General features: G+C 45.0%; 1 long non-coding RNA gene across 1 annotated transcript in view; it reads right to left on the bottom strand.

Annotated features, from left to right (window-relative positions):
- The window catches only part of LOC134451417 (uncharacterized), a 65,962-nt gene that overhangs the window by 30,601 nt on the left and 12,052 nt on the right, over positions 1 to 23,309 (bottom strand). Inside the window, exon 2 of the long non-coding RNA XR_010035233.1 lies at positions 22,922 to 22,997. This is a non-coding gene — a long non-coding RNA (uncharacterized LOC134451417). The remainder of the gene's footprint in view (positions 1 to 22,921; positions 22,998 to 23,309) is intronic.

Here is a 23,309-nt window from a genome sequence, read left to right as displayed (position 1 = left end):
TTCATCCTTTCTTCTCGTCATCTCCCTTTCTTCCATTCTCTCTCTCTCTCTCTCTCTCTCTCTCTCTCTCTCTCTCTCTCTCTCTCTCTCTCTCTCTCTCTCTCTCTCTCTCTCTCTCTCTGTGTCATTTCTCAGGATGGTTTGCTCAAGGGCTCACAGTGTTTAAGCCACTTGGTGCTGTGAATGATCAAAAACCACAGCTCCCTTCTGTCCACTAGAGCTGTGCTTTTTACTCCATTGTAGCCAGGCTTTTCAGGAGGAAACGCTCACTTTCTGACACCTAGTCAACACACTGATATGGAGTACGTAATCAGCAAGGGCACCGTCAACAGATCCTAAACATTTGTTTTAGATGACAATGCACAGAGGCCTAAATAAATCCAGTTCTTGGACGGAAAAGAATAGACCGAGAAGAGGCAATAGTTGTAAAGCCATTTACACAAATCCGCTTTTTTTCTTGTTGTATACTTCTATTTTTTACACACAATTAACTATTATTAGATCTTAATTTCTCAAGGATGTATATTATCTTCTTCCTCCCTATACGTTCACCATCAAGGCAGTAGGCTAAACACTATATACATATCCAAAGACAATATAAACTGATTGGTTCTTATAAGGCTCTGTTGCCATGGGTTACCAGAACAATCACTCTTAATCCCTCTAAATTGTGTCTCTCTCTCTCTCTCTCTCTCTCTCTCTCTCTCTCTCTCTCTCTCTCTCTCTCTCTCTCCCTTTCTCTCTCTCCCTCTATTTGGATTAGCTTTTCAGCTAAATTAGAACTTCCCTTTTAAGTAAGTCCCAGCATTTCAGCTAATTTCCCCTTGCTGGGGCCTTAATCATGGCCCCTTCCAACGCAGTGGCTATATACACAGATAGTCTTTATAACTGCAATTTCATTAAGACGAGGAGCAAAAAAAAAGAAAAGCCCAATGCACATTTTGGTCAACATACTGTAATCCATTATGTCAAATCACATAGATCAAAGCCGGGCACTAAAGCATGGGTTGGGGATGTGAGGGGGCGATAGGGTAAAGGATCCAGAGCCATTTCTCTGATGTGTCATTGTTCTTCAGCAGGCCATGATGGAGCCGCTGCCGCTGCTGCTACAATTTGCATCCCAGTGAATTGCACAAGGTGTTAAAGCATAATAGGCCCTTTTCAAAACATGTTTGCTTTAGTCCCTCCACACGAGCTATTCAGCCAAAGCAGGTCTCAATCGCTGGAGTGGCAGATTTCGGAGGGATTCAGAGGGTATTAACTCTATCCAGGCATCGCAGCGCATCTCTCTCTCTCTCTCTCTCTCTCTCTCTCTCTCCCCGTGCACACAACAACAGGCCGGCACCTATTTTGCACTTATCTATTAAGGGAAAATTGAGCCTAATGATTCCATCATTGTGCATCATGCTTTTGAAAAGGCCTAGGGGAGCTCGCAAGGGGTGACCTAAAAAGACAATTATTTCTCTTAAATGAGTTATTAGGAAACAGGACAATTTCGGTCATTGTACTGTTTGGTTTCGGTGTGTATCATTTGTTGAGATTTCCGTGCCACTTGGAACAGTGGGGATATGAAGACATACAATGAGTTCCATAAAGAGACAGACTAAATATGATCCTGGATGTGTGTCATCCCCTCTCTGAGGCCTCACAAAGGAAGGCAGATCCGTCAGGCAAATACTGTCTGAGGGGACTGAAATTGCTGGTCTTACCCCCATCTATGCATATGTGACTCAATATATGAAAACGACTGACAAAAACGAAAAAAAAGTTATTTGCCTCCATCTTTCATTTTTTTCTACAAGGTGTTGATCTTATTTATTTTATAATGAGGCATTACCCATGCATGCAATAATAATATGTATATTACATTGTTAGACTCTAAATATACATCATAAAACTAACTAGAGAGTATGGATGTATAAATAAGTCATACACCACGCCTCTCTGTTGGCTTTACATTAAAAACTTTGGACTAAATTCAAGTGCATGCCTACAACCAACGGTGTAGGTTTGGAAAGTGGGGGGGACATTAACATGGCTAATTGCCCAGGTACACTACTTTTGCATTATATTTGTTAAAAAGTGGAAGGGACAAGCTAGGTTTACCTCAAAAGTGATATACGGACATGTCCCCACCATCCAAAACTAAAATTACACCCATGCCTACCACAACGAGGACAAGGACTGCCTGCTTTCTTTTTCCACATTCTATATTCCACTCCCTGAGTCATATCCGCTAACACAGCCATGACCTTCCCATGAACCCCCCCCCCCCTCCAGCTCTTTGTCCACTACACTACACCACAACCAACACTATGTGTCGCCATATAGATGTGAACAGTAACGTTATCCCCCCACCCAGATAAAAATCATTCCTCCATTAACCTCCTGACTTCACATCGCTGATCAAGTCCTTAGCTAGTCTCGCGTCCCATCGCGTCGCGTAGCTTAGCGTCGGTGCTATGGAGAGGCGAGGCGCGGCGCGACCTGACCGTGCAGCCCTGTGAGAGAGAGAGCTCAGGTGAGCTCGGGTACACCTGTAAAAGGGTGGGCAGCATTAAAGTGGCGGGCTGATTGGCCATGTGTGAATGGAGCGAGATGAGGGGATGCGGGATGGGGTGGGGGGGGGGGGGGGTGGTAACGAGGGATGCAGCAAGCGCCAGGCTACTCGTCTCGTCTCGTCTCTCCTCCTGTCTCACCTGGAGACAGTCGCCAAAGAGCGAGAGAGCGAGAGAGTGGGAGAGAGTCAATCCTCGCCCTCAGCAGCACCCTGTCCCACGGGACTTACCACACCTTCACTCCCTTCATCACCCCACCATCCGAACAGGTAGCCACTGCATCACCACAGTGTGTGTGTGTGTGTGTGTTTGTGTGTGTGTGTGTGTGTGTGTGTGTGTGTGTGTGTGTGTGTGTGTGTGTGTGTGTGTGTGTGTGTGTGTGTGTGTGTGTGTGTGTGTGTGTGTGTAAATGACTGTACATTGGTGTGTGTACCTGTGGCTGTGTTGGGATGAGTGTGTGTGTGTGTGTGTGTGTGTGTGTCCATGCTGCATGCATATGTGGTGTGTGTGTGTGTGTGTGTGTGTGTGTGTGTGTGTGTGTGTGTGTGTGTGTGTGTGTGTGTGTGTGTGTGTGTGTGTGTGTGTGTGTGTGTGTGTGTGTGTGTGTGTGTGTGTGTGTGCGTGCGCGCGCAACAGGAAGAAAAAAAAAACAGCACTTTGATCCTAGCTCAGGTGACTGGCTCTGCCAGCAAGGTAGAAGTAGCCCTCAGCCCTGGAGGGTCCCCAGGGAGGTGTCTGGTTGACCAGAAAGCTCAACTTTAGGCATCTGATACCTAAAGGATGGTCTTTCAAGAGGGGAGCGGGATTGGCATTATGTTCCATCAACCTGTCACACATGCACTCCACCCCCCCACCTACACACCGCCCAACCCCCCGGTCCGCACAAACACACACACACACACACACACGTTCGCACGCACACACACACACACGCACGCACGCACGCATGCGTGCGCGCACGCACGCGCGCACACACACACACGTTTGCACACACACACACACACACGTTTGCACACACACACACACAACACACACACACACACACACACACGCACACACACACACACACACACACACACACACACACACACACACACACACACACACACACACACACACACACACACACACACACACACCACCCTACCCCACCCCTACCATTCCACCCTCCACATCAGCCTTTAGCTAAACTCAGCAATGTCAGGATGCTTCAAGGACTCTCTGTTTCCCCTCCGAGGACCAGGATCAGGTTCTTTGCCCTCACTCCTGCTAGTCTGAGCCTTTGAACGGCAGCCACAACCCAGTTCGACATACTACATCAGCTGCGTAACATACAGTATCATCTCTGGTGAGGAAAAACACCAGACACTTTCTGTGTCGTTCTTACATAAACAAACTTCTGGGTAACAATACAGCTTGAGCGAAAAAACCTGATGTACACTGAACAGGTTTACATGGAAAAAAACAAGCCCAACTCATATACGCACACGGCACGCACATACGCACACACACAGACACACACACACACACACACACACACACACACACACACACACAAACACACTCAAACATGCACAAGAGCAAACATGGCGGTAGTTCCTGTTGACTTTTGTCCCCTGACACAGGGCTCATTGTTTGATTATGGTCCAGAGACTATTTCTGCTAAATTATTAAATGCGTGTGTGGCTCTCTCTCTCTCTCCTCTTCTCCCCCCCGAGAGCAGGTGCTCTCTCCACGCAGATGCCAACGTCAATAATTCATTGGCCATGATCGGGTAGAACAGACGTACAGAGAGCAGGGTGTTAAACCTGACCACGGCAAGCCACAACATGGTCCTCCAGCCGGGGCCTCACGTTTCGTTTTGCAAATGCAAACAGTTGTTCGTGTACGGGGAGGATGTCGTCGTCTCTCTGATAAACGTTGGGGCTATAGTGTGTCAAAGCAACACGTGAAACGCCTGGTTGCTCCTGTTTAGCTGTTGTTTTAAACAACAAAACAAAACCAATTCTACACAAACAAGCTACCTGACATTATTACAGTAACAGTGGCAGAGATCGGAGTTTTAGAAAGTATTTTGTATTCTTTTTGCCAGTCCATACAACACAGGTGACACAGCCTCACTGGTATATCTGTCTGTGATGATTTACAGTATGTGCTTATAAGTGTTATCTGGTTTTGATCTGAAATTGATGGATTAGATATGAAGCTTTTTGTATACCTGTCTGAAGTAAGGATGTCCAGCTCTGAACACTGAGAACAGAACCATGCCAGTGGTAATGCAACAATACTTTAGAAAACGACATATGAAATGTGAAAAAAATACTGTCTGGTTTGAGTCACCCAAGCAGCCACACAGCATCAGAAACAGCAGCAGTTGCGCAGTGCTGAGGCAAGACGTGTTTTTCTTTCTCTCCCCTGTCAGGTTATCGGACTCCTGGATCAGGTACATGAGACAGGTAACAATTTTTCATCCTGTCTCCACCCTGGGGTGACAGGGCGGGTCAGCAGCAAGAGAAAAAAAGAGAGGGAGACGAGAAGAAAAGAAGAGAGAGAGGGAGAGAGAGAGAGAGAGAGAGAGAGAGAGAGAGAGAGAGAGAAAAAAAAACGGATGAATCCTCTCAGGCCTGCCATATGGAAGTTTGATGGCTGTGAGGTCAGAATTAAGGGCATTTACATAATCCCACCCTTCTCTGAGGATGTTCTTTTTCTTTTATTTTTTTTTGTCAGCGTTCTATGTGTTTACACGGTCTCAGTCTTCACATATTTGGGCTTATGTCACTTTAGATTTTTCGGGGCCCCTCTACAGTATGTGAGTTCACCGTGATCTTCCGTGCACTCCCGTTTGTTTGGATGAATTGGATTTGAGCGCCACACGAGAACTTTTCATTTATAAAACGCTTGTAAGTATGTTGCTCTCCTCCCTTGCCTTTCCGACACATCCCCCCCTTCAAGTTTTTTTTCCCCTTCTGCCTTGGCAGGTGCAGCCATTCCAATTTGTGCCAGGCTGTCTGCGTGCTCCTTATCTCCACTGGACAGGATTCAAAATTCCTTGTTGGTGTCAACTTCTGAAAAAGGAGCTCGTCAGCTAACAGCTAGTGCTAACGCTGTGAGAGGGGAGGATTAATGTGCCGCTGTACATATAACTAATTTGATTGTGAAAACAAACCTCAATTTGTGACAGCTACGTACAGTAAGCTTTTGCCAGGCATACGCACGCAGTAGTACACAGCAATGAATAGCTCGTCGTTTCCTTTCCTCTCGTTACCCGAATCCGCATCTCTGGTGTAATGTGTCAGTATGTCAACAAAGACATCAAAATCAATTAGATTTGATCTACTCCACTCAGAAAATAAGGTGAACATACAGTTGAGTACGTATGTAGGAATTCACATATTTTGCACAAGACTGATTTTCCACAGATTGCTCCTGGCTTTGTTTTACATGTAGCACAGCAATGAACTTTCACTTAAAAACATTAAGGTCCTAAATGGTAAGTCAATAGCCCTTATCGCTTCTTTTGTATGTCAAGTGTTCCATTCCCCATGAACAATGAGGTATCACATAGAAATTTGAAAGAGAACAAGAGTTATCATAGATATTGAAACTACCAAGAGAGACATGAGAGTTGCCACCTGTGGGTGTCCCTGCAGACTCCAAAGCGAGCGAGGAGAGCAGCAGAGAGACAGTGAAGCGAGGTCGCTAGCTGCCTCATCTTTTTGGCCGGGCGATGAGTTAACACGGCTCTTGTTTTCACTGGGCTTTTATCTAACCTATTGGTTACAGGGGAACAATTGTGGAATATGAAAGAGGTTAAAAAAACGGAAGCTCCGCGCTACTGATATCAAGTTTTATCCTTCCGTTAAGTTAATGGGACAGGAAGGCTTTCTGGGCCTATCCCCCCCGGGGCTCTGTGGGAGGGGAGGTGAGGTGAGGGGAAGGGAGGGGAGGGGAGGGAGACAACGGGTTGCCTGCCTCCCTGCTCCATCTCATTGGGCGCCTGGGAGAGGATCTACCTCGACGCCCTTCCCCTGGAGACACGGATGGGAATGCATCGGCGTACGCGCACACAGGTGCACGCACACACGCATGCATGCACTTGCGCGCGCGCGCGCGCGCGCGCACACGCACACACACACACACACACACACACACACACACACACACACACACACACACACACACACACACACACACACACACACACACACACACACACACACACACACACACAATGCATACACACCCCCGCAGGAAGAGTAGAATAGCCACCAACAACCTGCGGGGGCTGGCTGGCCATTCATGTGGGTGCTTTGGCAGGGTTCACAAAGGTTCAATATCACGGGCAGCCACACCACACCACACCACAGACCTTTTTCCTCTCCCACCCACCGTCTGCACCTCCTCCACCACCACACCAAGAAGGCTGTCGGACGTGTTGCTGGTTTGTCACCAGACAATGGTGTGTTTCCATTGTGCTAGACACCCACCCATTCCATCAGGACTTTCATTAGTGTACTGATGATAAAGGTTTGGTTTTCTTCAGGGTTTTTATCGTTTGCCTTTTTTGCCTTTTTGTGTTTTAAAGTTAGAAATAAATAATTCAGTGAAGATATACTTAGATATAGTGGTATGAAGTGTCAATTAAAGATTATAAATTATTTGCATACACAATCTCAGACATCACATTCACATCACATATGCATCACATCAAGGATACAGTACGGCCAATATTAACAAAACAATAGAACAATATAACATTTGGATTATGTTACAAGAAACTATACAAACATTCACTTCCGCAGGTTTCAATTTATTGACAAATGAACAATGCACAATGTGGTATTTTTTGCGTATTTTCGAGTCTTTGCATTTCTGAATAAGGGAGGCGAAGCATGATGATATTTTTGTTGAATTCACCAAAACAGCCCATTCAGCCCACTTGTAAAAACCATAGCAGGGAAGCACCATTCTCTGGTTAGTTCACGTTTCTGCCTGCCAAGTTCGTACACATAAAAAAAGTCAAATTTGCTGCTAATTAAAACAATTTTGCTAATGATGTTGCATAAAATGTTATGTTGCTATCCCTCTAGTCGTCCGGCCTATTCTCAGCCATTCTCATGCTCTGTCTACAAACTTGGTACGACAGCAAGGCTATGTCTTGTTGAAACCGCAAGGCATTAAGCGATGCCAAAGGGCCTTGACCATGTGAGTCCATGCGATCCAGGTCAGCATGCAACTAATTAATCCGCCAGTGCAACAAACAGTCAAGCCGTAGCATAAAGATTTCCATTAGTGACTCTGCGGACCTCTGCCTCACACAGAGAATATGCACGGAAATTTAATTCAAGAGCAGGTTAAAAAAAAAAAAAAAAAAAAAAACGTTTTACCTTGGACAGCTCTTAGTGAGAGAGAGATATGCGGTGAGGTTTCAGTTTATTTATTTTCTCTCCTCCACATCTCCACATTAAGAAGATGAGGCGGTGAATACAGTGCATATACAGTCCATGGCCAACAGTGTGTTCAGTATCACGCCACTGCAAAAGTTTTTGATGCAGGAATGCAAAAAGTCCTCCACTGAAGTTTCAAACTGACCTAGTGAGCGAGGGCTTCGTGTTACCTTCCAACTGCTGTAATAGCCAAGCAGAGTAGCAATTACATTCGTAGTTTATGGCTGAGGCCCTTGTGTCATGCTTGCTTGGACCCAATTTGGTGTCTCATTATGGATACCTGAGACACTCGCCAAGCACTGCACCGCGCGGCACCGCTCCTCTGCATCCTGTGAAGTGTGGGGTCGCCTTCTTTGAGTTTATTCGGGCCCTTTTGAGTTAGGAGCGACGTGGAAATCGAAAGAAAGGACGCACAATTATAGAAATCATTTTCATGGCCATGTCCAGATGCTTATCATCACACACTGGCACACTCACCGCTTGTCTGCACATGGGGCCGACGGACGCAACACAGATGATCTTAACGCGTCGTTCGTTCGATCCAATCAGTCTAGTCGTCTACTTAGAGTGCGCGGGGCTAATAAGGCCCATAAATCGCATCAAAGACGAACAGCAACGCTTTGCCTCCCCTCAATATAGATAAGGAAATGGATGTGAACCGCTGCCCAAATCATTTCACATGAAGAGGCGCAGGACAGGAGCCGCCGCGCCGTCCGCAGTCCTATCGGGTTGCACCGCGGGTCAGAGTGCCATGAGAATCAACAATCAAGTTTAGGTGAACATTACTGCCTAGGGGTTAAGGTATAGATCCAGGTTCGAGTTTCACAGCAGTGAATGACCGGGAGGCTTGTCACTCACTCAGTGGAGCAGCACTGACAAGGTATATGGGGGGGAGGGTGGTAGGTGAAGGGTGGTCAGGTGAGGGGGTGGGCGCATAGAACCTCACTGCTATGTCATGGCAAAGCACAGCTGCATGCACAGGTGAATGGTCAACTTCAGCTACAGCGTCAAACGCAAATCAATGTCGTTGCACCAGGACTATAGATGTGCTATGACGCAGCGTCCCAGAGTATGTATACAGGGTACTCAAAATGCAATTTCATTGTCAATTTTATTTGTCAATGTCAATGAAAAGCTCTTGATTCCTGATGGACAACGGATGTTATTTTCACACACAAATCCTGATCTCTCTCCCCTTCATCCTTCTGATCCAATCAACCGCACACTGTGGCCTGAAGTGGGCAGAATTTCGAAGGCAGTTCATCAGTAGCTTGAGAGTCCTTAATAACAACTGAACTCCAGATCTTTGTCTAATATCTGCTGGGGGTAACATGCTGTGTAATCCCTGACTGCCCTTTGATTAAGACTATTTTGATTAAGTCTAGCGTTAGGTCACCAGAGCACAGCGGATTATTAGGACAAGATTAGAGATAGCTAATATTGGAGTTTCCTTGGTCTAGGCCTCCCGTTTTGAGGGTGATACCAATTAGACATGGAGGAGAGACTAGATAGGTTCAACTATTCAGATACACTGAGTTTAAAATTCACATAAAAAACTAATCTTTTGATAAACAATATAACTACATAAATAGTGAAAGATTATTTGCCTTGCTGAAATAGTAAACACACTGAGAGTTGCACTGAGGAGTTTTGTGTGTGTTAAATCTGGTTGAGCAAATATGTTTCCATCCAGCCAAGTCTATAATACAGGCCAACTCATTTTTCTGCCACAGATAACCTGGCTGAACAATTTCCCCTGAGAAAACACAACCAAAAAGGTGAAGGGCAAGTTCAGCCATTAAATATTTCCAGATATAAAATATAACATGGCAGAACTGTTTGTCTCCCCCTAGTGCTCATAACATTCTTAAAAAATGACAAGCTGTCATGTTCAAACTCACATTCTAGAACATGACAATTCTGTGAATGATGCCTCTAAAATCTCCAGTGCTTTGTCTCTCCATACAGCTATTCACCAGGGTGTGATATATATATGTCAGAAAATGGTTTTCCGGTTAGGGTTGTGTGGGATGAAGGAGAGCCCATGGGGGTCGGAGATGGTCTGGAGGGGAGAAGGAAGATTACACCCAAAGGGGAAGAATATTGTGTGCAGGTGTCACTGGGAGGGAGAGCGACAGTGAAGGCCATGGTCATGTCAGCTAGGTGGTGCTCCGTCACAGCAGCAGCAGCAGCAGCAGCAGCAGCAGCAGGGTACAAAGCCCCCTCTTCACACACACTGATCTCTCTCTCTCTCTCTCTCTCTCTCTCTCTCTCTCTCTCTCTCTCTCTCTCTCTCTCTCTCTCTCTCTCTCTCTCTCTCTCTCTCTCTCTCTTTCTCTCTCTCACACACACACACCCTCTCATACTCACTCTCTCTCTCCCTTTTCCCCACTCTCCATCTCTTTTCTCTCTCCTTCTCTCTCTTCCACCCCCAGCTCTCTGTCCTCTCTCTCAACACACGTAGGCAAGGTATACTCTTCCTCTCTCTCTTGAACACACACACATACAAAACACACACACACGCACGCACACAAGCACACACATACACAAACTGACACACACACTCGCGCAACACAGACACACACAGACACAAACACACAACACAGACACACACACACACACACGCAACACAGACACACACACACACACACACACACACACACACACACACACACACACACACACACACACACACACACACACACACACACACACACACACACACACTACACTCATCAACCTTTGGGATCCGACAGCTTAGCATGAAAGCAAAGGTGAAACAGAATCTGAAAATTGCAGTGCAGCGAGAGAGGAGGCCGCTATCAGTGGGCTGAGGGTGTAACCCCATCGCCGGGATTGGGTTTCCGCCATGTTTTCATACGACGGTCAGCTGACTGTCGCCCCGCCGCGCCATTGGTCGCCGGGCCTTGCGAACCCCCGTAATGATGTAACCAGAGTGTGTGGGAACCAGAACTCGGTGGCACCGCGTGTGATAAATGCTACTTTCCCACTCCCTGGCCCGAGAATGGACGAGAATTAACCTGAGCGTCTCTGGCCTGCCACTGGTTATCAAGAAATCCAAGCTGCGTGTGTGTGTGTGGAGAGGCTGCGGTTTCACTGTTTATGCCCCCCTTTGCCGTCACGGTGGCAGCGCACAGCAAGCCAGCCTCCCGTCGCCACCGCTACCCAAAGCCAAAAGCCAGGGCTCTGGAGAGACGGAGTTAGACTTAGCCCTCTCCCTCTCCACTGCCGCTGCATGTGATGTGTGTGTGTGTGTGTGTGTGTGTGTGTGTGTGTGTGTGTGTGTGTGTGTGTGTGTGTGTGTGTGTGTGTGTGTGTGTGTGTGTGTGTGTGTGTGTGTGTGTGTGTGTGTGTGTGTGTGTGTTTACTAAGCAGGGCTGGCTTTTAACATGTGTGTGTGTGTGAGCAGATCAGGCAGAACATGGAATCAAATTTTGAGATTGCGGGTGGCAGTGAAAAATTATATGATTTCCTGAGTTCCACCTTTTGGGTTGTCAATGTAACATCTTCCTTTCAAATCATGTCTAGTTTAGACATTACTATATTATTAAAAAAACAACTTTTAGTGAACTTCAAGTTTCCTTTTTTGTAGGTTTGAAAAAACACCCTGCCTATATCCTCTGTAAGACGGTAAAGGAGGAGACGGACGTTTGTCTGTCATGCTAACCTACTAGAAGAAAATACACCCGAGTGTGCAGCTTTTCTACTAGATATGAACTTTTTTGCGTTTGCATCATTCTCTGAAAAATGAAAATTGGTCATGTGGTTTTACACTGCTTATCTTTCATAAAAGGTTTGAAAAAAGAATGTTGTCCACTTTCAAGGTTTTTCCACTCAAAATGGATCTGAATGTCACAAAAAAACATTTTGATCTGATTGCCTCACCTTTTCACTCTCACCTTTTTACATCCCCGAACACCCAACCAACTCCCCCATTCCATTTGCCTCTACATACCCCTTTGTGACAGTTAGATGCTCTTGGTTTTTCTTCCAGACACAAGAAACAAGGTTGAAGACAATTACAAACTTTAGCAGACTAACAGACTCAAATATTTGAAAACACTTAAAAATCATCTCCATTTTCTCCTACTTTTCCTTTTCTGCGTCCTGAAATACTTGACCCTGAGATAGACAATACATTTTTTCCCTCTAGTCTAGGATCCAGGAATCATCAACAGCCTCTCGTAAACGTCAGCCTCGACCGCGGAAGCACACACTCGTCTTCCTCCTAGCCTAGCTCAAGTGCCCGAAGACGTATCCCATTGCTAATTGCAACAAGGTTTTTCCTGCCTCTCGTGAATTGAGGTTTACCGCATAAAGGGTAATGAAATAGAACATAACCAGGATGCTAAAGCCTGGCGAGAAAAAGCCTCCTTAATTACTTGCTAGTCTGGAGTGGTGCAGGCTCCTCCAGTGCCTCAATGCCAGCAATTATGCAAGCCCGATTAGCCAAGGCAGCGCACAGCACAGGGGCCATTGTGTCTCCCTGCCTGCATCCAGATGTTGGCGGACAATAGCGCTCCTCTTCCATCAGAAACTCTTCATTTCCCATTACATGATTTCACTTTTAATTGCTTTTCAGTCACTCATAGTGTGATCCCCCACTTTCCACCCCAACCCCCGCCCCCCATACCACAAAACACACATTGCATCGCACACACACAGCAACACAGCAGACGAGCACAGACAGAGAGACATGCGTGCGCCACGCACATACATATGCATGCATGCGCGCACACACACGCACGCACGCATGCAAGCACACACACACACACACACACACACACACACACACACACACACACACACACACACACACACACACACACACACACACACACACACACACACACACACACACACACACACACACACACAGAGAATGGCAAGGGGGAGGGTCAAATTGCTCTACAATGTTATCATCACACGATGGTACAGTAGGAATAATGAATCCAAGGTGTTTTTTCACCCTTTTCTTTAAAGCAGCAGATGAGGATATTTTCCTCCATATCTCAAAAATGGGAGGAAATGAGAATTATTTGGGGTTTTTCAAATCCGAATCACTGCACAGCTCGCCCTGCCAATGAGGAGGGAGAAGTGGCAGGTGCTTCTCTTCAAAACTAAGATCTCTTTTGTTCAGCACAAAGGTGATGAGGCATTGCAGGTTCACTCTGTATATCGTAAATTAATACAGGTAAATACTGCAAAATCAGGTCTGAATTTTTAAATGGATGTAAAGATTTTAATATGTAAGTCTACATGTCCAATTCTGACATAATACACTGTCCATTTGGCTTAAAGTAAACATAAACATTTTTTTCTTTTTTAAAGGTCTGCACTCAGTTGTTTTATTTGCACTGCCTTACATTATCTTGCTCTGCAATTGTACAAGTACAACTACAGGACTTACCGTGCCAAGGTGCATGTAGTGAAACACTACCAAGACAGTCTAGTACAATTTTCACAAAAGAGGAGTTCTAGCGGCAAATTTGAGGAAAAGCCGGTAAACCATGTTTTTACCTAATTTGAGGGTGCTGATTCTGAATATTGTGTTTACCAAGCTGAATTCTGAGTTTTAAACCTTCTAATTTGCATATTAAAATGAGCAAAACGTTTTTTTCTTTTTTAATTATTATTTCTAAACCAATCAGTTAAACATCATAGCATTAAGGTTAAATGTCATATCTAAGTGCTAAAATAGTGCAGGAGTCATAACCAAATATTTATTAAACATGTTGGATGGAATTAAGGCAATAAAACAAGGTAGTTTATTAATAACAACGTTTATTAATAACAGATGGGATAAAGGTAATAAAGCAAACAGAATTCATAAAACGAAGCATTTTAACTGCTCTTAAACCTGAAATCAAACTAAGAACAGGCCTAAATCAAATTTATTTACAGCAGAGAGTGCCTCTCAAGCTCCATGGCCACTGCAAAAGTCACTGTGGAAAGAAAAAGTCACACATTAGGATTTTATGTTGTGTTTGGTGTTAGTTATTTTAAGCTGTGTTAAATTTGAAATAGAAAGTTAAGAGAAATGACTTCTAATTTACCTGAAGTGAGATGTTCCTCCTTAGTCCAAACTGCTTGCATTCTGGCATGGATGATCTGGAGTTCTTCTACATTTGCAGCCACCTGTACAAAGCAAGCCAGCCCTGCGACAACTGCATTTGCTTGTATTGCAACCACACTTGCATCTGCAGGTAACCATCAAGCTACAGCTTTTGGGGATTGCTGCAACAGACATCAGTTTGGGTTCCAGGTGTCCATTGATGACATCCCATCCCATTTCCTCTATAGGTGGTAGAATTGGATTTGTTTTGTTTGCTTGTCTCCATACTAGAGCTTGATAATGTGCTCTTCTAATATGCCACTGAGCAGCATCGCTCGTAGGTGGTAGAGCCTCAGGTCCCCGACATCTGGAGAACAGTGTGGCTCTTGCATCATTGCAGCTGGCATCGTTGGTGTCATAAACACAACAAATTAACTTCTCTGCAGAATGTATGGTGGTTTCAGTCAGTTCACCCAGGCCAAGTCCATCTAAAAGTGCACGCTGCTCCCAGAAGGTTTTCCAGGATGTTTTCTTGCTATGTCCTGCAAAGTAGGACACAGTGTCACAGCCAGGGGCGTCGGCTGACCTATTGCTATACTAGGGCACAGTAGGGCACCGAGAGATCATGCGCGTGAGCAACAACATTTTTTTGCAGTCATTTATTTTTAAAAGATTGTAAATTATTTATATTATTGCAAGTGGTGCAAGTGCGCTCTTTTGTGCACATTCTGTAGATTACTGCGTATTCTAAACTTGAGTTAAATGCCAAGGTTATTGTGTTTTTTTGTGAAACTCACACCGGGGCACAGCAAATCAATACCCAGGCACGTGCCCCTGTTAAATAGGTCTGGCGACGCCCCTGGTCACAGCCTGTTATTGCATGGAAGGCCAGAATATTCTCAATATCGGGAACCCCTCAGACTCTCATGCACTTTGTGTGTGGGGATATGCCTGGGTTTTTTGGAGGTCCCCATTCTCAGCCACAACTGTTTGCACTTCATTTTGCCGAAATGTGCTCATCTGATAGAAATGTTGCCAAATCTTCTTTGTTCTTCTCCAAAGCAAGGAAACTGGCCCAGTTCCTTGGAAGTGGTACAGAGCTATCTTCAATGGCACGGCGAATAGGTGTGCATCCTCTTGCACGTTTCCCCCTGGTTGTGCTCTTAATTGATATGTCTCTGTACCTGTCAAATGTAGTGTCAATTCTGTCAAAGTTTTTGCCAAATGCAAGCACTCTTCTCACGAAATTGCTGGCATATTGCCCAAATGTGTTGCAGTCAGATGGTTGTCCTAGCATCATAACAAAAGCTTGACCATCGATCACTAGCGTTGAATGAATGTCTGTAGGGTACACCACTGCTGGACATTCCACATCACCACATAACACCTGACTGAGGATAGATTTATTTCCACTTCTCAAATAGCCATCACTGTCTGCAATAGCAGTGGGGACATTCATCAACTCGTGTCTGAGGATTTTCCCCAAGTCCACATCCCTTCCTGCGTCATATGCTGTGACAATGCGCAGCAAAACATTTCTTTCAGCTTTGGCTTTGGTGACTAACTTTTCCACTCCTTTCTTTCCTGCCCTGTGAAGAGTGGCAAATGTAGGAGCTTTATTTTTTGGCAAAGGTAGAGAGAATGATTAGAGAGAATGACTATAACATGACACCATGGAGAGAATGACTAGAGAGCATCTCCACGTCATGTTATATATCCCAATATTTCAGTGAAGCAATAAACTATTCTCAATAAAGGGTAAAAGCTGATGATAGCAAACAGGGACCAAAGACCTGTTAAAATAAAAACAAGAATGGTCGGTCATCTAGAATCCAACTCTACTTTAGATCTGTGTCAGGAATTTGTTTGTTCTGTTCATCAAATGAATGAAATGAAAAACACAAGTTTTAAAAAGTTACAATATAGTAGTTGCAGTATAGTGGTTGCAGTACAGTGGGCGCTAATGCTAATCAAGCATCATATGGTGATTTATATATTTTATTATAATATTTGTCATATTGATACATTATGTTGATATTTGTTTAGTGGACTTTTTATGAAATATGTTTAATTAAAGAGAACTTGATTCGCCTATATGACTGCTATGCTATTATGCTAATTAACACACTTAAACCTCAAAATCTCTCTCGGCGAACATAATATTTAGAATCACCACCCTCAACTTAAAGGTAATATCAATTTAATTTGCTGTTAGATCCCTTTTTCTGAATGTATTTCGGCGATTTTTGCGCAGTTGTGTACTAGTACAATTTTAAGAAAAAAAGAATGCGAGTGGCATATTTGAAGAAAAGTCGGTAAATAGTCTATTTTTACATATTTTGGGGGTGCTGATTAGAAATATTATGTTTACCAAGCTGGGTGATTTGTGCCATCCTTGTAATTTGCATTAGTATGGGACTTTTTGTTAACATTTTATGAGTCTGCCATCTTGAAAGTCAGTCATCTTGAAACCAGTGGCTTCCAAAATATAGACAATAGGCCTACATGTACAGGAGCATCAGCATACAAGATTTGGTGACAATTTATCAACCCTTTCAAAAGATATAGCAGAGACAAAGAATCTCCATTCGCCTAGTATGACTGCTATGCTATTATGCTAATTAGCAGGCTTAAAACTCAAAATTCAGCTTGGTAAACAAAATATTTGGATTCAGCACCCTCAAATTATGGGAAATAGCAAGTTTACCGACTTTTCCTCAAATTTGCCGCTAAACCCTTTTTCTGAAGGGTTTCCTGAGATTTCTGCCTAGTCTTAAAACCCATTCACAAACCCACAATATCTCTCTCTCTCTCTCTCTCTCTCTCTCTCTCTCTCTCTCTCTCTCTCTCTCTCCCCCCCACTTGTTGAGTAGGGGCCCATATCCCATGTGAGGGGACGGGAGGCAGTAAGTGACAGCGCAGTGGTGGGGGTTAACTAATCCCACCCACCCACACCCACACCCACATCCACCCACCCACCAGCCAGCCAGCCATCCATCCTCCTTCCTCCTCTCTTCCCCAACTAACCCCCCCCTCCCACCCTCTAACTCTACTACAGCCCCCAAATCTACACCCCACCCCAAACACCAAACCCCAAACCTTCTCCTGCTCCTGCTCCTTCTCCTTCTTCCCTCTCTCCTGCTCCCAGAGTGCGCCCCACAGTCTTGGCCAATGCTGACCTTAATTAATACGGGCCCTGGGTGGAAATGGGAACGGGGCCGGCTCTCAGGCCCTGGCCTCCCCTCGCGCTCCTCTCTGGGGTAATGAGAGAGTGGCGCGCTGGGGGCTGCCAGCCGAGAGGACAGGGGTCACTGGGAATGGGGAGGTTTTTTTTTTTTTTTTTTTTTTTTTAAAGCGGGGGCCTCTCAATGAGGAGCCCCTCCATGCTGAGAGAAGCTGGCCCGCTTTTGGACACCTGGTCATTAACATTGCTAATTAGCCACCATTAATCAGACTTGGGTTTTTTACATTATACGTAGTGTGTGTGTGTGTGTGTGTGTGTGTGTGTGTGTGTGTGTGTGTGAGTGTGTGTGTGTGTGTGTGTGTGAGTGTGTGTGTGTGTGTGTGTGTGTGTGTGTGTGTGTGTGTGTGTGTGTGTGTGTGTGTGTGTGTGTGAGAGAGAGAGAGAGAGAGAGAGAGAGAGAGAGAGAGAGAGAGAGAGAGAGAGAGAGAGAGATAGAGAGAGAGAGAGAGAGAGATAGAGAGAGAGAGAGAGAGAGAGTGTGTGTTTGAGTGTGTGTGTGTTTGAGTGTGTGTGTGTGCGTGTGCGTGTGTGTGTACACACACATGCATATAGACACCTGTTAGGTGGAACAAAAACATTTCATCCTTCTTACATGTACAGTATGGACCGTGACGAAGGGTAGGCAACACCCAAAAAGTCACACCATGCAGCTGTAGACGACTACAGGCTAAAAATGAATTAGGCCAAATTGTAATTTATCAAAAGAAACAGATTCTTTATTGTCAGTCTGTCTACCAGATTAAACAAATAGCAATACTTTAGCTTTTTATAATTCAGCGAAGATGGAATATTTCAGCAATGAAACATGAATGAATTTATAATGGGAAATTGCTCGGCTTGTTACAGCTAACTTGAATCAGCATCGTTTTCTAAAAAAATAATCTGCATATATATTCCCAAAAATGAATAGACGATCATGGGCTGGTGTCCATTCAAGTAAACTAATCTGTTCTACTAGAGGGTAATCATTTATCTTATTTATGAGCCATTTCCTTCATCCAGCCTATTCATTTTGGCCGTAGTTATAAAGTAATTTGTATGACAAAGCTGATTGTGTGTGTGTGTGTGGGGGGGTGCATTCTGGGTAGCTTCCAAACCCCACAGAGAGGCAGAGGTGACTGACATGAGCCCCATCATGTCTCATGCATGAGGAATTCAACTCAACTTACTTTATGATGGAGGATTCAACACACATGCCATCTTCATATATTAAAACTTTAAATTGATGCTCAGGGAAAACTCAACTGATTTCAGAAAACCCAACTTACAAACAACCAACTCAACTTACTTAATCAATCACATTACAGAGGATTCAACACATATGCAAGCTCCATATACTGAAACTTTAAAAGGGTGTTAAGGGCCAGAAAAAGATTATATTAAAAATCGCCTCTTTCGCCTCTTGTTATTCTCTGAACTATTAGAACTCCACTAACTTCTAGGCTGTTGACAAGATCACCAAATGAAAAATAACACTGTGAGTGGGTAAAGACACTACCCTACAACAGAGAGTGAGACAGGACAAAAGTGAGAGAGGGCAGTGCACGAAAGAGAGAGAGAGAGAGAGAGAGAGAGAGAGAGAGAGAGAGAGAGAGAGAGAGAGAGAGAGAGAGAGAGAGAGAAAGACAGAGAAAGAGAGAGAGGAAGACACAGAGAGAGAGTGCAGTGCATGAAACACAGAGAGAGAGAGAGAGAGAGAGAGAGAGAGAGAGAGAGAGAGAGAGAGAGAGAGAGAGAGAAGAGAGAGAGAGAGGCAAACTTGTCCTCTGCCAAAGATTCATGCAAATGGATCGCATTCTTCCCCCATTCTCAGGGTAGGACGACTGCCTGGTCTGAGAAATGAGTAGTGAGTGAAGCAGCTAGAGCTAGGCGAGCGAGCTGCTGGTAACATGCTAATGAGAGATGCATCAGTGAGCTGTGTCATCCTGTTCCCCTGGGGGCTTGGTGGTGTAAAGAGGGGAGCCGAGCTGCTCAGAGGGGAGGACGGGGGACGGGGCCCAGGGAAGAAGAATTTAGTTAACTGCATGGCTGGGACTGGTATGGGGCATTACATCCAGAGCTCCTTTGCACCCACCCACCCACCCAAGCAAATTCCACCAGTGTCAGTCAGTGTGTGTTGTGTTGTGTTGTGTTGTGTTGTGTTGTGTTGTGTTGTGTTGTGTTGTGTTGTGTTGTGTTGTGTTGTGTTGTGTTGTGTTGTGTTGTGTTGTGTTGTGTTGTGTTGTGTTGTGTGTTGTGTTGTGTGTGTGTTTGTGTTGTGTTGTGTGTGTGTGTGGAGAGGGGGGTATATTTGGGGGGTGTATAAGGGCTGGTTGTATGGTGCTGTAAGTTACTTTTTTAAAACTTCCTGCATTCAGGAAGTTAAAAAATAGGAGCTACACAAAATATTTGTGCCACTCTGAAGTGAAATGTTTGTAAAAAATCAACTATAGTCTACAGAGTTTGAAGAAATAATCCTACTAGCATGTCCTCACCAGAGTACTGTACCTATATTCTGCATTTACAGTAATACTGGCACTTTAGAGATCTCCCTCAGAGTTGGCTGACTAACTGCATACAGTACCAGCCCTGCAGCGACAGTAAGCGATAGCGAGTCAGCCAAACATTGTAATCGAGTGTAAGCTTACAGATGACTCCCAATTATAGGGCCTTTTAAAGAAGTGTTGTACAGTTTCAGAAAATTGTAAATTGTTATAAGTTTGTCTGTGAGTGTGAGTTTGAGTGTCTGTCTGGTGCATGGGAAGAGAAAAGGAGCTGAGAGGAAAGAGATGAGTGCCCCTGGGAAAAGTAAACTATCAGACAGAGCACTGCATCCTACATGACACCACATCCTCGCAGAAATGTATAAAGTAGAAGTAGAAGTACTCTTACAAATGTAATTATAACACAAGTAGTATGATATTACAAAGTTGAAACCATGGAATATCACATCACTAGCGTTGTAATTACATTTGTAAGAGTAATTCTACTTCTACTTTATATAACTCTTTGTTGTCAGTGTTTTTACACAACCTGCTCCTACCAAGACACTATTGAGAACAACATGATAGCACCACCGGAAACCAGTGAAACCATCGGAGCCTCTTACTGACTCTTACAGAAATTCACTCAGCTGAAAACACTCAATTACATTATAACAAAAGAGTTTTAAGTCTTAAGTAACCGATTAAGACTTGGTCATTACCATTTTGGTGACAATAAGGTTATAACAGAGGCTCTGCGCTAAGGGGTTAACCACCGTTACAGTGTTACTGTATTATTGTAACAGTGCTGTCCATTGAATACCAACTACAACGACTCTTGATTTGCACCATTCGTGGTTTCTCCTTTTTATCACCGTTGACACATCGTCGTCCCATCTCACCAGAGCGAAAGATTCTGTTTTTTTTTTGCAGGGCTGAAAAATCGCTACGCATCTACATGGACAGGCCTACATAGTTCCCCAGCCACATACCTTTGTCACATTATCAAGTTTGGCCTTGGACGAGGAAGAGGTAGAGAGAGAGAGGGAGAGGGAGCGCACGTATGGACAACAACAACCCTGGAAGCCCGGGCGGCTACCTACCTACGCATCAGACTCGGTCTCGCGGTTATTGACCGTGCCGCCTAGCACTGCGAGGAAGTCAGAGAATGGAGCTAGATTCCACTTGAGCAGACGGCCTTGGATCGGAAAATAACACGCACGCACACACGCACACACACGCACACACACACACACGCACGCACGCACGCGCACACACACGCATACGCACACACAAACATACGCACACACAAACAAACGCACACACACACACACAGTAGCGACTTTTACATCTATACACACATAGACACACAAGAGAAAGACTTGCAAGTGTCCACACACACACACACACACACACACACACACACACACACACACACACACACACACACACACACACACACACACACACACACACACACACACACACACACACACACACACACACACACACACACATACACACACACACACACACACGCTACTTTCATATCTATACACACAGGAATAAGACTTGCAAGCATACACACACACACACACACACACACACACACACACACACACACACACACACACACACACACACACACACACACACACACACACACACACACACACACACACACACACACACACACTTCTATCTCATGTGCAATCTCACGGACACATGTGTGCCTTGCAAACATTCACTCACACACATTCACAAATACACACACACACACACACACACACACACACACACACACACACACACACACACACACACACACACACACACACACACACACACACACACGCGAGAGGAGAGCGCAGGACGGAACAATAGCCCCGCTGATGCGGCCCCCATCTAGTTTCATGCGACTAATTAATGCAGCGGTGCGTGTTTGCTGAGGCCACCGGCATTGGAGGGACATTGAGGATGGTGGGGTAGCGTGTGGGGGGGTGATTGGGGGGGGGGGGGGGGTGAATAGGGTGTGGGGGGGTGGCGGGGACCAGGGCCACTGACAGCTTTTGCTGGGGCCCAGGACAAAGTCATCTGAAAGGGCCTCCCATCCATCCAATACATATGGATGGACACACCCCCCACCCACACACCCCCACACACACACACACACACACACACACACAACACACACACACACACACACACACACACACACACACACACACACACACACACACACACACAGACACACACTAGCTACTTCCACATCTACAGTATGCACACAATAAAAAGACTTGCAAGTATCCACACACACACAATATTCTCTCATTCTCTCGCCCCTGGGCCTGAGACAACAGACCCCTTTGTCCCCCGGCCCCTGTCGGCTTCCCTAGCAGAGACTATACTGGGCCTGGCAGCCTGCACGAATGATGAGGACCCAATTTTGGGGCCCCTCTCGCCCTGGACCCGGGACAACAGACCCCTTTGCCCCCCCCTGTCAGCTTCCCTGGCGGGGTGGGGGTTGGTTTGGGGGGTTAGTGGCGGAGGGGGGGACTAGGCCTGGCAGCCTGCACCTCGGCAATTACAGTGTGAATTGCATGAGAGGATTACATGAAGTGCTTAAGAGAGCTGGAACACCTTGTCTTGAGGACCAAAAACAGCTGCTTCAAGGCCGATGCACCTGCTCGTTACCAAACCATTTTCACCTCCTCATACATCTGAAACAAACAAGGAGGTTTTCTCTCAGTGTTTCTTTCTTTTTTGTTTTCTTTTTTCATGTCAGTCTTTCAGCAAAAAAGGGGAAAAGCACAAGAAAGGAAGTGGAATAGAATTTAAAAGTGTGTGTATGTGTGTACTGTATGTGTGCGTGAGTACGTGCGATGGCTTCTTCTTTCAAATTTTCTTTTTTTTAATTGTAATTTTGATATTCTGTCTATCTGTCTGTGTTGAGGGTTGTTTTCCAGCATATGTACACATGGAATTACAATCTATTGTTAACATGTTTTACCTGTACTTTCATTTTTCTTTGGAAGGTCAATTCATTTGGTAATGAGAGAGATGAGGAGTGGTCAACTACGCACATAACCAACCAGTAATACAGGGGGGAAAAGGCATCATGTGTACATGCATACCTTCCTTGTACTGTTGTGGATCATCATCGTCTGGTGAGGTTTAAGGCAGATGGCACCCAACGCAATGATGCTGAGCCTGTTGACAAAGACACAGATGTCATACAGTATATTAGTGTATATCAACAATTACAGTATTACACACACACCAAAACAGTACATAACACCACATCATGCTTTTCATACTTCCTTCAAAGAATATCACAGGCATTACCAAAGAGAGATGCTAAGACATTTTGAAGAGCGAAAAAAATAGTCTGCTGACTAAATTGTAATGGTCTCACACCGGTACCGTTGCTATGCTAACAGAGATGGGAGGGGAGAGAGACACAGGTGTTTAGATCAGCCTAAAAATAATAAACCCTCTGCCCCTACTGGGAGCTCTACTTTA

Source organism: Engraulis encrasicolus, chromosome 6 (genome assembly GCF_034702125.1).
Source record: "Engraulis encrasicolus isolate BLACKSEA-1 chromosome 6, IST_EnEncr_1.0, whole genome shotgun sequence".
NCBI lineage: Eukaryota > Metazoa > Chordata > Actinopteri > Clupeiformes > Engraulidae > Engraulis > Engraulis encrasicolus.
Note: the sequence above shows the minus strand (reverse complement) of the source record. Positions and strands in the feature narration are given on the sequence as shown.